The sequence below is a fragment of the Macaca thibetana genome, chromosome 14 (assembly GCF_024542745.1).
Source record: "Macaca thibetana thibetana isolate TM-01 chromosome 14, ASM2454274v1, whole genome shotgun sequence".
NCBI lineage: Eukaryota > Metazoa > Chordata > Mammalia > Primates > Cercopithecidae > Macaca > Macaca thibetana.
Window position 1 is genome coordinate 28524826 of NC_065591.1, and position 12835 is coordinate 28537660.

General features: G+C 40.4%; 1 protein-coding gene across 24 annotated transcripts in view; it reads left to right on the forward strand.

The window, feature by feature from the left end:
• The window catches only part of COMMD9 (COMM domain containing 9), a 1186740-nt gene that overhangs the window by 733290 nt on the left and 440615 nt on the right, over window positions 1-12835 (forward strand). The window contains exon 1 of one of the 24 annotated variants that reach the window (XM_050759461.1): window positions 194-197. The exons of the other annotated variants lie outside the window; for them this stretch is intronic. The gene's annotated coding sequence lies outside the window, so the exon portion shown is untranslated. Of the gene's footprint in view, window positions 1-193; window positions 198-12835 lie in introns of those variants that run through there. 24 annotated transcript variants of the gene reach the window in all.

A 12835-nucleotide genomic window follows, 5' to 3' on the forward strand; every position in this document is an offset into this window, starting at 1 on the left:
ACTGTTCTAGACGATTCCTCATACCACATTATCTTTGCCAGCACATACATACTCATTCCTCTAATTTCAGTGTTTGTAAATTTTGATGTTTTTACTGTTCCAAATAGTTGACTTGTTTCCCTAATCATGTTTGCATGTGTGAAAATCATTAGCTTTAAGAAACAGAAACCCACTCAAGCTAGGCTAAACAAAGGGGGATTTATGGGAAAGACAGAAGAGAATCTCACAAAACCCCAAGTGGGAGGTACAGCCAAGTCTCCACTGTGTTTCTCCCTAAGCTTCAGGACTCTGCATGTGGGGCTCCTCTCCACATTGCACACTGGTATCCTCTAAGGCTCTTACTCCCCAAGCAAGGCTTCAGGTTCCCGGCAAGCTATCTCTAATTTATCGCCTTGGAGTCCCATGTCCAACAGCTTCTTACCAGCAAGACTTGTGTCCAAAACCTTAGGTGGAAAAATTTGGTTGGCTCTACTTAAGAAGTTCTTGGGGGAGGGGATGGTAGAGCTCTTCTGATGTCTTATTTATATCCATAGAGACAAAGCCTGCATCAGGGACCAAGTGAGTAAGCAAATATCATAACACTGGTTCTCAATCCTGGTTGCCCAATGCTGGTCTAATTAGATGGGATCACCAAGCCAGGGTTCTGAGTGCATTGTGCTGTGTGGTTTCACCTAGAATAGGATACGGGTAGTGCAGAGGTAATAGGCACACCTAGCACAGACTCCCAGCACTTTTTAGTAGAAATGTAATAAGCATGTATGTAATTTTAAAATTTTAATAATGACATTTAAAATGTCAAAATAAACAAGTGAAATTAATTTTGTTAAAATGTTTTCACCCAACATATCCAAAATGTTAATTCAACATGTAATCAGTATAAAAAGCATTGTCGAGATATTTTACATCCTTTTGTGCTAAAGTCTTCAAAATCAGTATGCATTTTATATTTACAGTGTATCTTAATTGGTACACTAAATTTTTATCAGAAACATCAGACATAGTTGATCTACATTTAAAGTTTACAAAATTTATAACTGAAAAAGATCCACAGACCTAAAGTTGTTCTAAACATACTTAAAAGTTTTCTAATAATGGAATCAAATATCAGTTTTAAATTAAAATTAATTATAATTAAGTTAAAAATTTAGTTCCTCGGTAGCCTTAGCCACATTTCAGGGGCTCAATGGCCACATATGACTAGGGGCTACATTTTGGACACAGCAGGTCTAGATTGAGAGCCAGAATCTGGTCTCTTCTACTCCTTTGAGACTACCCTCAATACCAGTAGAGCACTGTCTAGTACAGACACCCACAGAATATAGCTGATGGAAACTGTCCAAGTTAGAATTGCTCAAATCTAATTACTAACTTCTGGGCCCTTAGAAGGTCCATGTTTTCTTTAAGGTCAATGTTTTTCTTTAAGAAATTACATCATTTTAAATGCATTCAAGAGGCTTGTTAAAGGAATCCTATAATCTCTTAACTCATTTATCAAATAAATCACCTTTCAGTCATTTGTTTGTTTGTTTGTTTTTTCAAAAAAAGAAAAGAAAAGATTTGCTTATATCAGATTTATTTTAAGCAAGGCAGGGGCTTACAGAAAACTAATTGAAGTCCATTCAACAAATGAATAATCTGAGAAGCCATAAGTCACACTGCACCCACGGGAGTCTAAAGGGAGTTTTGCAGAAATCCTTAACAACATAAAACAAAATGGTTCTGGTTCTGTTTGACTGATTCTGGTTGCATTGTTTAAGTGTGCTGGTACTCCAGGGCTGCTGTGAGTGATGGAAATCATGACCGAAGTTTGCCTTATTTCACTTAACATAATATCCTCTGGTTCCATTCACATTGCTGTAAATGACAGGATTTCTTTCTTTTTATGGCTGAATAATATTCTATTGATCACTACACATTGTATGCACATATCAAAATATCACATGTACCCCAGAAATATGTACAATCATATATATCAACAAAAAAAATGACAACAATACAACAGGTTAGTCAATAAGCAGACAGCCTGGAGCTCTTTTCAACAGATAGTACTGTATTCAAAAGGACTTCTCCACGACTCCACAAATCTAGTTTCCACAACAGTTTCTGAAATTTGATGCCTTTAAATATGCAAGTTATATTGTAAAGTTGGCCTATAAATACCTAGAGCATTTTGACTGAATGGAATTATTTGAACCCTCCTTTGTTCAATCAAATAAGGATTTGAATGTTTAGTATCAGCCGGATGAGCTGTTTCTTTGTTCATTCACTCATGAATTTCTCAAATCCTCATTGAGTCCTATCAACACTATCAGGTGCCATGCCAGGGAGCTAGAAACACAAAGAAAAGCAAGAAACAGAAATAGATCCCACCCTGAAGGATTCATTGACCTCACAGTCAATTATGAAAGTCAGGTATATACATAACTACAAAATAGTGAGATTACATACTATTAAAAATACATAAAATTCTGCATCATAGAGAGGAAGACAACTGAGGAAGATTTTTGAATGGAGATAGCCCTGAGATGGCTGTAGAAAGCTGAGTAGCGGTCACCAGGCAAAGGTGAGGAGGGGCATGGGGAATGAACATTCCTGAAATGGGAACAAGAGCTTCACAGGTGCCTCCCACCTGGTCTCCCTCCTTCCACTCTTGTCACACAGCTATCATCATGATTCTCATGAAATGCCAGTCAGATTCCATCACTCCCTCATCTCAAACTTGCAATAATTTCATCTCCCGTCTGCAATAAAATCCAAAGTCTTGGCCATGGCCTCAAGGCCTTACCTGATGGGTTCCTTGGTATATTAGAGACCTCCCTTGGTTCCACGTTCTCCCAGCCACACTGGCCTCCTTGATGTTCTTCAAACATTCCAGGCAAGTTCTCATCTCAGGGACATTGCAAAGTACCTTCTCAGGCCATCTCAAAGAAAATAGAACCCTGCTGTCACTTTCTGCCCCCTTTCTCTGCTTTATCTCCCTGCACAGCACTCAGGACTCTGACAGTACATTGTCTATATAGCTATTTTCCTGTGCATTGTCTGACTTCCCCACTAGAATGCAAGTGCCATGAGGGCAGGCCTTGATCTGTTTTGTTCACAGCTATAGCACGAGTGCCTAAGACAGTGCCTAGCATATGGTGGGCTCCCCCAAAATATTTTTAGGTTGAAGAATTAAGTGAGGCTGGAAAATATGCATATTTCAAGTGGTTGCAAGTGTCCAACATGGCTACAACATGGGGGTGAGGGGATGGCAGGGCCAAGGTAAGAGCCACTGGAAATGAGGTTGGATGGGTGCTCAGTGACCAAGTCACAAAGGACGCTGTACTCCTGGCTAAGAGTTTGGGCTGCATTCTGAGGACAACGGGGAGCCAGTAAAGCTTGTAAGGAAGGGAGTGGTACATGCAGGTCTGCTTATTTAAAAGAGAACTCAGCTTGCTGTGCAGTAGATAAATCTGAGAAGAGCTTCAGGCAAAAGGACCTGTTGGGATACTTTTGCAGTCACCTCAGTTTCCTCAGCTTCGAAATGCAGATAATAACATAATTTTAGTCACAGGCTATAGTGATGACTAAGGGGGTTGATGTACATAAAGTACTTAGCACAGGACCTGGAACATAGGATGCTGTCAATAAACATTGTCTACTACCACCAACATTTAGGGAAGCTTGAATGATGATGTCTGTGCTTCTGCTCAGATGACTGTGTGGAAGGTGCTGCTGCCTTTGATCAAAATAGGAACTACAGGAATCAGAACTCAATTGTGGGAACACAGAATGAATTCTATTTTGGGCAAGTGCAGTTTGAAACAGCTGTGGGATATCCAGGTGAGATCTGTGGTATACAGTCTGATATAAGGGTCTAAAGCTCAAAAGGGAAGTTTAAACCAAAGATCAAGATTCAGAGGAATCCCTCCCTTTACAAGCAATTGTCCTGATCCCTTGTAAGCAAACTCTGAATTCAAAGTACTCAAAAGTAAACTCACTAGAGTTAAAAGCCCCAAGAAGAAACCATCATATAGAGCTGAAAAGCAAAATACCATTACAGGAATTGACTATAATAATGAGCCCCTCAGGACCAGGACCCCTAGCAATGTTCATGTAGTCCTCATTTGCATCCTCTTTGAGCACAGAGAAAAGAGCTTCATATACTTATCACATTTACCACATCCTTCTCCAAGTCCTCCAATTTCCTATTTTCCAATGTGCCCCTACAAGAAAAGGCTAAATAAGTTCCAGAAGTCTGTACCTTACAACTGACAGACCTCTTAGCTCTGAAGGCATTTTTTTCTGAGCTCAATGAATTTCAAAACAGTGTTCCACTTCTACCCCTGCTTCAAGTATCTGAGAATACATGTGTGAAGTATAATGTCAAGCCCTGGGGGATGTGGCTCCCCAGAGTTCTCTGGGCTAGAGATATAAGAAGAATAGGAAGTGCAGAAATGGACCTGGCTCTGCAGCTGGTACAGCAAAAACTGCTTGAGGTTTACATACAAGCAGTCAACATTGGTGCCATTGAAAGGGCAGTGGAACTAGCTTTGATAGACATGCATTCTTTCACTTATTCATTCAACAAACAGCTATTGAGGATGTAAGATACCTGCCAGGTACTATGCCAATACAGAGGAAGTAACAATGAAAAAGAAAGAGTTGATTCCTCATGAAGCTTCATGGCTTCAGGGTTTCCTGTTTGTCAGAACCCTTAAGAATATCTAAAATATAAAGCAAACCTTTTTAATTTTCATTCATTCATTTACTCATTGAACACACATTTATCAATGGTGCTGTGATGGCCTCTGGAGGTCACAATGTTCACTAAGATGAAGCAGTTACAATTCAGTTTAAATGTCATGGGAAGGCAAGTACTATGTGCCAGTGGAGGCTGTAGAAAGGGCCCTGTGATAGCATAACTTGTCCACAAATTCTTTGACACTCCTCGCCATTGAGGGAAAATGTCTATGTCCCCTCCCCTTGAATCTAGGCTGGTTCTGACACTGTGCTTACCAGTAAAATATGACAGAAGTAATGCTTCACCCAGACTTTAAAGAAGTAGCAATATCCTCTCTTAGAACACTTGTTCTAGGGGAAGCTAGCTCCCATGTGAATAGATACATCCTAGAGTGCCATGTTGTGAGGAACCCCAAGCTGCTAACTTGGAAAAGGATATGGGGAAAGAGAGGTCAAGCAAGCTTTAGCTATTCCAGCTATTCCAGCCATTCCAGCGAGGTGCAAACATCTGAGTAAAACAGCTATCTTGGATATTTTATGTTGGATTGAAAGGCCTCCATGAAGAGATAGCATTTAGTCTAAGACCCAAAGGATGAGAGGGATTTTGATATACAAGGACCAAGTGGAGGATTATTACAGGCAGTGAAGTGGGATTATTCAAAGATCCAGAGTTGGCAAAGTTCTTGGAGTGTTCAGGGAGCTGAGAGTAGGTTTCAAAATGGTGGTGTAGAGGTGAGCTGGCTTCATTATCATCCTCCCCCCCAGAAAACCAAAAACAAATACACAGTACCAAAGTTTTCACTAGCAACAACCCAGAACTCAAATATGAGGATGAGATAGATCTTGAGGTCATGGAGAAGTGAAAAACCTCTAAGCAGAGGGTAGGAGAATTTACCTACCATCTAGGCTATGGGGATGCCCTTCCCCCAACCCACATTCTTCCTGGCAACAAATGTACAGCTAATTTTACCCAATTCACAGTTCCTACACTGGACAAAGTGAGATTGACGTGGTCATCCAGCTTTCCCACTATCTTAGGTTGCCTGGAAGGAGACCTGTCCTTGCCTTAACCCATAGGAAGCGTTGTGATTGCCTGAAAGAAGAAATATCCCTAAGTACAGGCAGAGATAAAGGGAGGAGGTGGGACTAGCATCCTGAGCCCTGGAAAGTCTGTTCTGTAACTTGGCCAAAGGAGATGCCAAGTCAGGTGGCTGTTAAGCGTCAGCACCCTGTAGGAGGTACATTTCACAGGTCCATTGGGTGTGAACCCCCACCCAGCCTTCCCACGCTGCTGGGATAATGCCTTTGAAATGTAACCCCATCCAGGACAGGCAGTGCTCTGATCATTAACTAGAGCCAAAGCAAACCTGGGCTTAAGGCACAAGGCTTAGAACCAAAAAGGAGGCAATGATCTAACAGTATTTGCTAAGCAAATATATCCAAAGAAACAAAACAAACCAGAGAAAACTAGAATAAACAATCCTTTAATGCAAAGACATTGTCATACATCCACAAGAAACAACAGCAAACTGGGAACTATGACCTCCCCTAAAAGGACAAAACAAAAATTCAGTGACTGACCCTAACAAGATGGCAATTCGTGAGCTCTCTGACCAAGAATTCATAATAGCAGTCTTGAGAAAACTCAGTGATCTCCCAGATAACACAGAAAAGCAATTCAGAAATGTATCAGGGAAATTTAACAAAGAGATTGAAATTTTTTAAAAATCAAATGGAAATCTTGGAACTGAGAAATACATTTTCTGAACTGAAAAAGTCATTGGAAGCTCTTAACAGCAGAATGGACACAGCAAAGGAAAAAAAAATCAGTGAGCTTGAAGACTGGCTATTTGAAAATACACAGAGGAGACAAAAGAAGAAATAATGAAAAGGAATGAAGGCCTCCTCCACAAAAATAGAAAATTATCTCAAAAGACCAAATCTAAGAATTATTGGTGTTCAAAAGAAAGCTGAGCAAGAGCAATGGGTAGAAAGCTTATTCAAAGAATAATAGAAAATTTTCCAAAACTTGAAACAGATATAAATATTCAAGTACAAGAAGGTCTGAAAACATGAAACAGATTGAACCCAAATAAGACTTTCCCAAAGCATATAAGAATCAGACTCTCAATGGTCAGACAAAGAAAGGATCCTAAAAGCAGCAAAAGAAAGGAAGTAAATAGCATATAATGGAGCTCTAATTCATCTGGCAACAGATTGTTCAACAGAAACCATACAGGCTATGAGAGAGTAGAACAACATTTTCAAAGTGCTCAAAGAAAAAAAAAACTGTCATATGAGAATACTGTGCCCAGAAAAATTATCCTTCAATAATGAAGGAGAAAGAAAGTCTTTCCCAAACAAACAAAAGCAGAGACAATTCACCACTATCAAGGAGCTGAGAATCAACTAATATGGCTGGAGCATGTAGAGTAAGCGGGAGAGGCAAAAATCAGATTGGTGAGAAAAACAGGGACCAGATCAGGCAAGGCCTTGTCAGCCTTGCTAAGGCGTGTAAATTATGTTCTAATTACAATGGAAGGCTCTTAACAATTTTGAACATAAAAGCAGTAGGATCTATACTAAAATCGTAAGAGGATCCCTGTTGCAGCTATGCCAGCTTTGTGATATCAGCTCCATAGCTTTGTTAAGTACTTTATTTTTTGGCAGCTATTGTAAAAGGGGTTGAGTTCTTGATTTGATTCTCAGCTTGGTCGCTCTTGGTGTATAGCAGAGCTACTGATTTGCGTACATTACTTTTGTATCCCGAAACTTTGTGAATTCATTTACTAGTTCTAGGAACTTTTTGGAGGAATCTTTAGAGTTTTCTAGGTATACAATCATGTTATCAGCAAACGGCAACAGTTTGACTTCCTCCTTACTGGTTCAGATGCCCTTTATTTCTTTCTCTTGTCTGATTGCTCTGGCTAGGACTTCCAGTACCACGTAGAATAGAAGTGGTGAAAGTGGGCATCCTTGTCTTTTTTGTTCCAGTTCACAGGGGGAATGCTTTCAACTTTTCCGCATTCAGTGTAATGTTGTCTGTGGGTTTGTCATAGATGGCTCTTATTACCTTAAGGCATGTCCCTTCTATGTCGATTTTGCTGAGGGTTTTAATTATAAAGGAATGCTGGATTTTGTCAAATACTTTATCTGCATCTATTGAGATAATCATGTGTTTTTTTTAATTCTGTTTATGTAGTGTATCACATTTGTTGACTTGTTGATGTTAAACCATCCCTGTATCCCTAGTATGAAACCCACTTGATCATGGTAGATTATGTTTTTAATATACTGTTGGATTCTGTTAGCTAGCATTTTGTTTAGGATTTTTGCTTCTATGTTCATCAGGGATATTGGTCTGTAGTTTTGTTTGTTATGTCCTTTCCTGGTTTTGGTATTAGGGTTACTCTGGCTTCATAGAATGATTTAGGGAGGATTCCCTCTTCATCTTTAAGAATAGTGTCAATATGATTTGCACCAATTCTTCTTCGAATGTCTGATAGAATTCATCTGTGAATCCATCTGGTCCTGGATGTTTTTTGGTTGGTAACTTTTTAATTACTATTTCAATCTCACTGCTTGTTACTGGTCTGTTCCGAGTTTCTATTTCTTCCTGGTTTAATTTAGGAGGGTTGTTTATTTCCAGAAATGTATCCATCTCCTCTAGGTTTTCTAGTTTGTGTGCATGAAGGTATTCATAATAGCCTTGAATGAGCTTTTGTATTTCTGTGGTATTGGTTGTAATATCTCCTGTTTCATTTCTAATTGAGCTTCTTTGGATCATCTCCCTTTTCTTGGTTAATCTTGTTGATGGTCTAACAATTTGATTTATCTTTTTAAAGAACAAGCTTTCTGTTTCATTTATCTTTTATATTTGTGTTTGTTTCAAATTCATGTATTAATATTTCTGCTCTGATCTTTGTTATTTATGTTCTTCTACTGGGTTTGGGTTTGAATTGTTCTTATTCCTCCAATTCCATGAGGTATGACCTTAAATTGTCTGTTTGGGCTTCTTCAGACTTTTTGATGTAGGCATTTAATGCTATGAACTTTCTTCTTAGCACTGCCTTTGCTGTATCCCGGAGGTTTGGATAGGTTGTGCCACTGTTATTGTTTAGTACAAAGAAATTTTTAATTTCCATCTTGATTTCATTGTTGACCCAATGATTATTCAGGAGCAGGTTAATTAATTTCCATGTATTTGCATGATTTTCAGGGTTCCTTTTTTTTTTTTTTTTTAGATGGAGTCTCGCTTTGTCACCCATGCTGGAGTACAATGGCATGATCTCGACTCACTGCAACTTCTGCCTTACGGATTCAAGTGATTCTCCCACCTCAGCCTCCAGAGTAGCTGGGATTACAGGTACCTGCCATCATGCCCAGCTAATTTTTTTAATTTTTTTGTAGAAACAGGGTTTCGCCAAGTTGCCCGGGCTGGTATCAAACCCCTGAGCTCAGGCGATCCACCTGCCTTGGCCTCCCAAAGTGCTGGGGTTACAGGCGTGAGCCATCGCACCCAGCCGGTCAGGTTGGTCTTGAACTCCTGACAGGTGATCCACCTGCCTCAGCCTCCCGAAGTGCTGGGATTACAGGCATGAGCCACTGCACCCGGCTTTGAGAGTTCCTTTCGATTTCCAATTTTATTCCACTGTGGTCTGAGGGAGTACTTGATATGATTTCAATTTTCTTAAATTTACTGAGGTTTGTTTTGTGCCCTATCACATGGTCTATCTTGGAGAATGTTCCATGTGCTAATGAATAGAATGAATATTCTGCAATTGCTGGATAGAATGTTATATAAATATCTGTTAATTTCATCTATTTAAGGGTATAGTTTAAGCTCATTGTTTCTTTTTTGTTTCTTTGGGTTTTTTTGTTTTTGTTTTTGTTTTTTAGATGGAGCCTCACTCTGTTACCCAGGCTGGAGTACGATCGTGGCTCACTGTAACCTCCGCCTCCCAGGTTCAAGAGATTCTCCTACCTCAGCCTCCAAAGTAGCTGGGATTACAGGCACCCACCACTACTCCCAGCTAATTTTTGTATTTTTAGTAGAGATGGGGTTTCACCGTGTTGACCAGTGTGGTCTCAAACTCCTGACCTCAAGTGATCCACCTGCCTTGGCCTCCGAAAGTGCTGAGATTACAGGCATAAGCCACCACACCTGGCCTAAGTCCATTGTTTCTTTATTGACTTCCTGTCTTGATGATCTGTCTAGTGCTGTCAGTGGAGTATAGTCCCCCACTATTATTGTGTTGCTAGCTATCTCATTTCTTAGGTCTAGTAGTAATTGTTTTGTAAATTTGGAAGCTCCAGTGTTAGGTGCATATATATTTAAGATTGTGATATTTTCCTGTTGGACCAGTCCTTCTATCGTTACATAGTGTCCCTCTTTGTCTTTTTTAACTGCCATTGCTTTAAAGTTTGTTTTGTCTGATATAAGAATAGCTGCTCCTGCTCGCTTTTGGTGTCCATTTGCATGGAATATCTTTTCCATCCCTTTACTTTAAGTTTATATGCGTCCTTGTGTGTCAGGTGAGTCCCTCAAAGACAACAGATACTAGGTTGGTGAATTCTTATTCATTCTGCCATTCTGTATCTTTTAAGTGGAACACTTATGCCATTTACATTCAACGTTAGTATTGAGATGTAAGGTACTATCCTATACATCATGCTATTTGTTGCCTGAATACCTTGTTGTTTTTTTTTTATTGTTATTGTTTTAGGGTTCTTGAGAGAGTTATGCTTTAAGGAGATTCTATTTTGGTGTATTTCAAGGATTTGTTTCAAGATTTAGAGCTCCTTTTAGCAGTTCCTATAGTGCTGGCTTGGTACTGGCAAATTCTCTTGGCATTTGTCTGAAAAAGACTTTATCTTTCCTTCATTTATGAAGCTTAGTTTCACTGGATACAAGATTCTTGGCTGATAATTGTGTTGTTTAAGGAGGCTAAAGATAGGATCCCAATCCTTTCTAGCTTGTAGGGTTTCTGCTGAGAAATATGCTCTGTTAATCTGATAGGTTTTCCTTTATAGGTTATCTGATGCTTTTGCCTCACATCTCTTAAGATTCTCTCCTTCATCTTGACTTTCGATAACCTGATAACTATGCGCCTGGGTAATGATTTTTTTGCAATGAATTTCCCAGGTGTTCTTTGAGCTTCTTGTATCTGAGTGTCTAGATCTCTAACAAGGCTGAGGAGGTTTTCCTTGATTATTCCCTCAAATATGTTTTCCAAACTTTTAGATTTCTCTTCCTCCTGGGGAAAACCAGTTATTCTTAGGTTTGGTCATTTAACATAATCCCAAACTTCTTGAGGCTTTGTTCTTTTTTTAAATTCTTTTTTCTTCATCTTTGCCAGATTTGGGTTAATTTGAAACTCTTATCTTAGAACTCTGAAGTTTTTTCTTCTACTTGTTCGATTCTACTGCTGAGACTTTCCAGTGCAATTTGCATTTCTTTAAGTGTGTCCTTGATTTCCAGAAGTTGTGATTGTTCTTTATTTATGCTATCTATTTCACTGGAGATTTTTCCATTTATATCCTATATCAATTTTTATTTAATTTATTTAAGTTGGACTCCACCTTTTCTGGTGTCTCCTTAATTGGATTAATAACCAACCTTCTGAATTCTTTTTCTGGCAATTCAGAGATTTTGTCTTGGTTGGATCCACTGCTGGCGAGCTAGTGTGATCTTTTGCAGGTGATAAAGGGGCTTGTTTTGTCATATTAACAGAGTTGTTTTTCTGGCTTCTTCTCATTTAGGTAGACTATGTCAGAGGGAAGATCTGGGACCCAAGGGATGCTGTTCAGATTCTTTTGTCCCACAGGGTGCTCCCTTGATGTGGTACTCTCCCCTTACCCCTAGGGATGGAGCTTCCTGAGGTCCAAATTGCAGTGATTGTTACTTCTCTTCTGGATCTAACCACCCAGTGGAGCTGCTAGGCTCCAGGCTGGTACTGGGGGGTGTCTGCAAAGAGTACTATGATATGATCTGTCTTCCAGTCTCTCAGTCATGGGTGCCAGCACCTATTCCAGTGGAGGTAGTAGGGGAGTGAAGTAGACTCTGTGAGGGTCCTTGGTTGTGTTTTTGTTAAATGCACTGGTTTTGTGTTGGTTGGCCTTCAGCCAGGAGGAGGCACTTTCAAGAGCCCATCATCTGTGGTTGTATAAGGAGGATCAGGTGGTGGGCAGGGCAATACAGCTCCCATGACATTATGTCCTTTGTCTTTGGCTACCAGGGTGGGTAGAGAAAGACCATCAGGTGGAGGCAGGGTTAGGCATGTCTGAGCTCAGTCTCTCCTTGGGCGGGTCTTGCGGCAGATCTGTGGTGGGTGGCGGGGTGGTTCCCAGGCCAAAAAAGTCATGTTCTCAGGTGGACTATGGCTGTCTGCTGCATCAAACAGGTCACCAGGGAAGTGGGGGGAAGCTGGCAGTCACAAGCCTCACCCAGCTCCCATGCAGCCCGCAGCCTCGTCTCACTCGCGCCATGGCCCCACAGCAGCACCGAGTTTATTTCCAGGCAGCCAGTGAGCAGGGCTGAGAACTTGCCCCACGCTATAAGCCTCCCAGCTGAGAAAGCAAGCAGACTCACAATTCCTCAGCTGTCCTAGGGAGCCTGCAGTGGCAATACACCCCCTTCAGATGGATTTTCTCAGCTTTCCTGGTGTGTTCCTGTGGTAGTTCCTGGAGCAAAAGTTCATGATGTGGGTCTCCACATGCTGCACTGTTCATCCAAGTGGGAGCTGCAAGTTCTATTATTACATTTACCTGTTACTTGACAGACTGGTCAGTAACATACTCACTGCTTTTTATAGCATCTCCTGGTTTTCTAGGGCATTAAGTGTATGAGCTCTGTCCCTCTGGTCTCTGATACTGGCATCATAATTTCATGAGATGTTCTACCTTCTGAAGTTCCTACCAAAGTCATGAGAAGTCAGACATCTTCTGCCCCAGAAGCTTCTTTCCCTTTAGAACAGTTCTCAAACCTGAGCCCATATTAGAATCATCTGGAGGACTTGTTAAAATGCTGACTGTTGGACCACAGCCCCAAAGCTTCTGATGCAGTAGACCTGGGAAGAAGACCAAGAATTTGCATTTCTAAAAAATGCCCAGG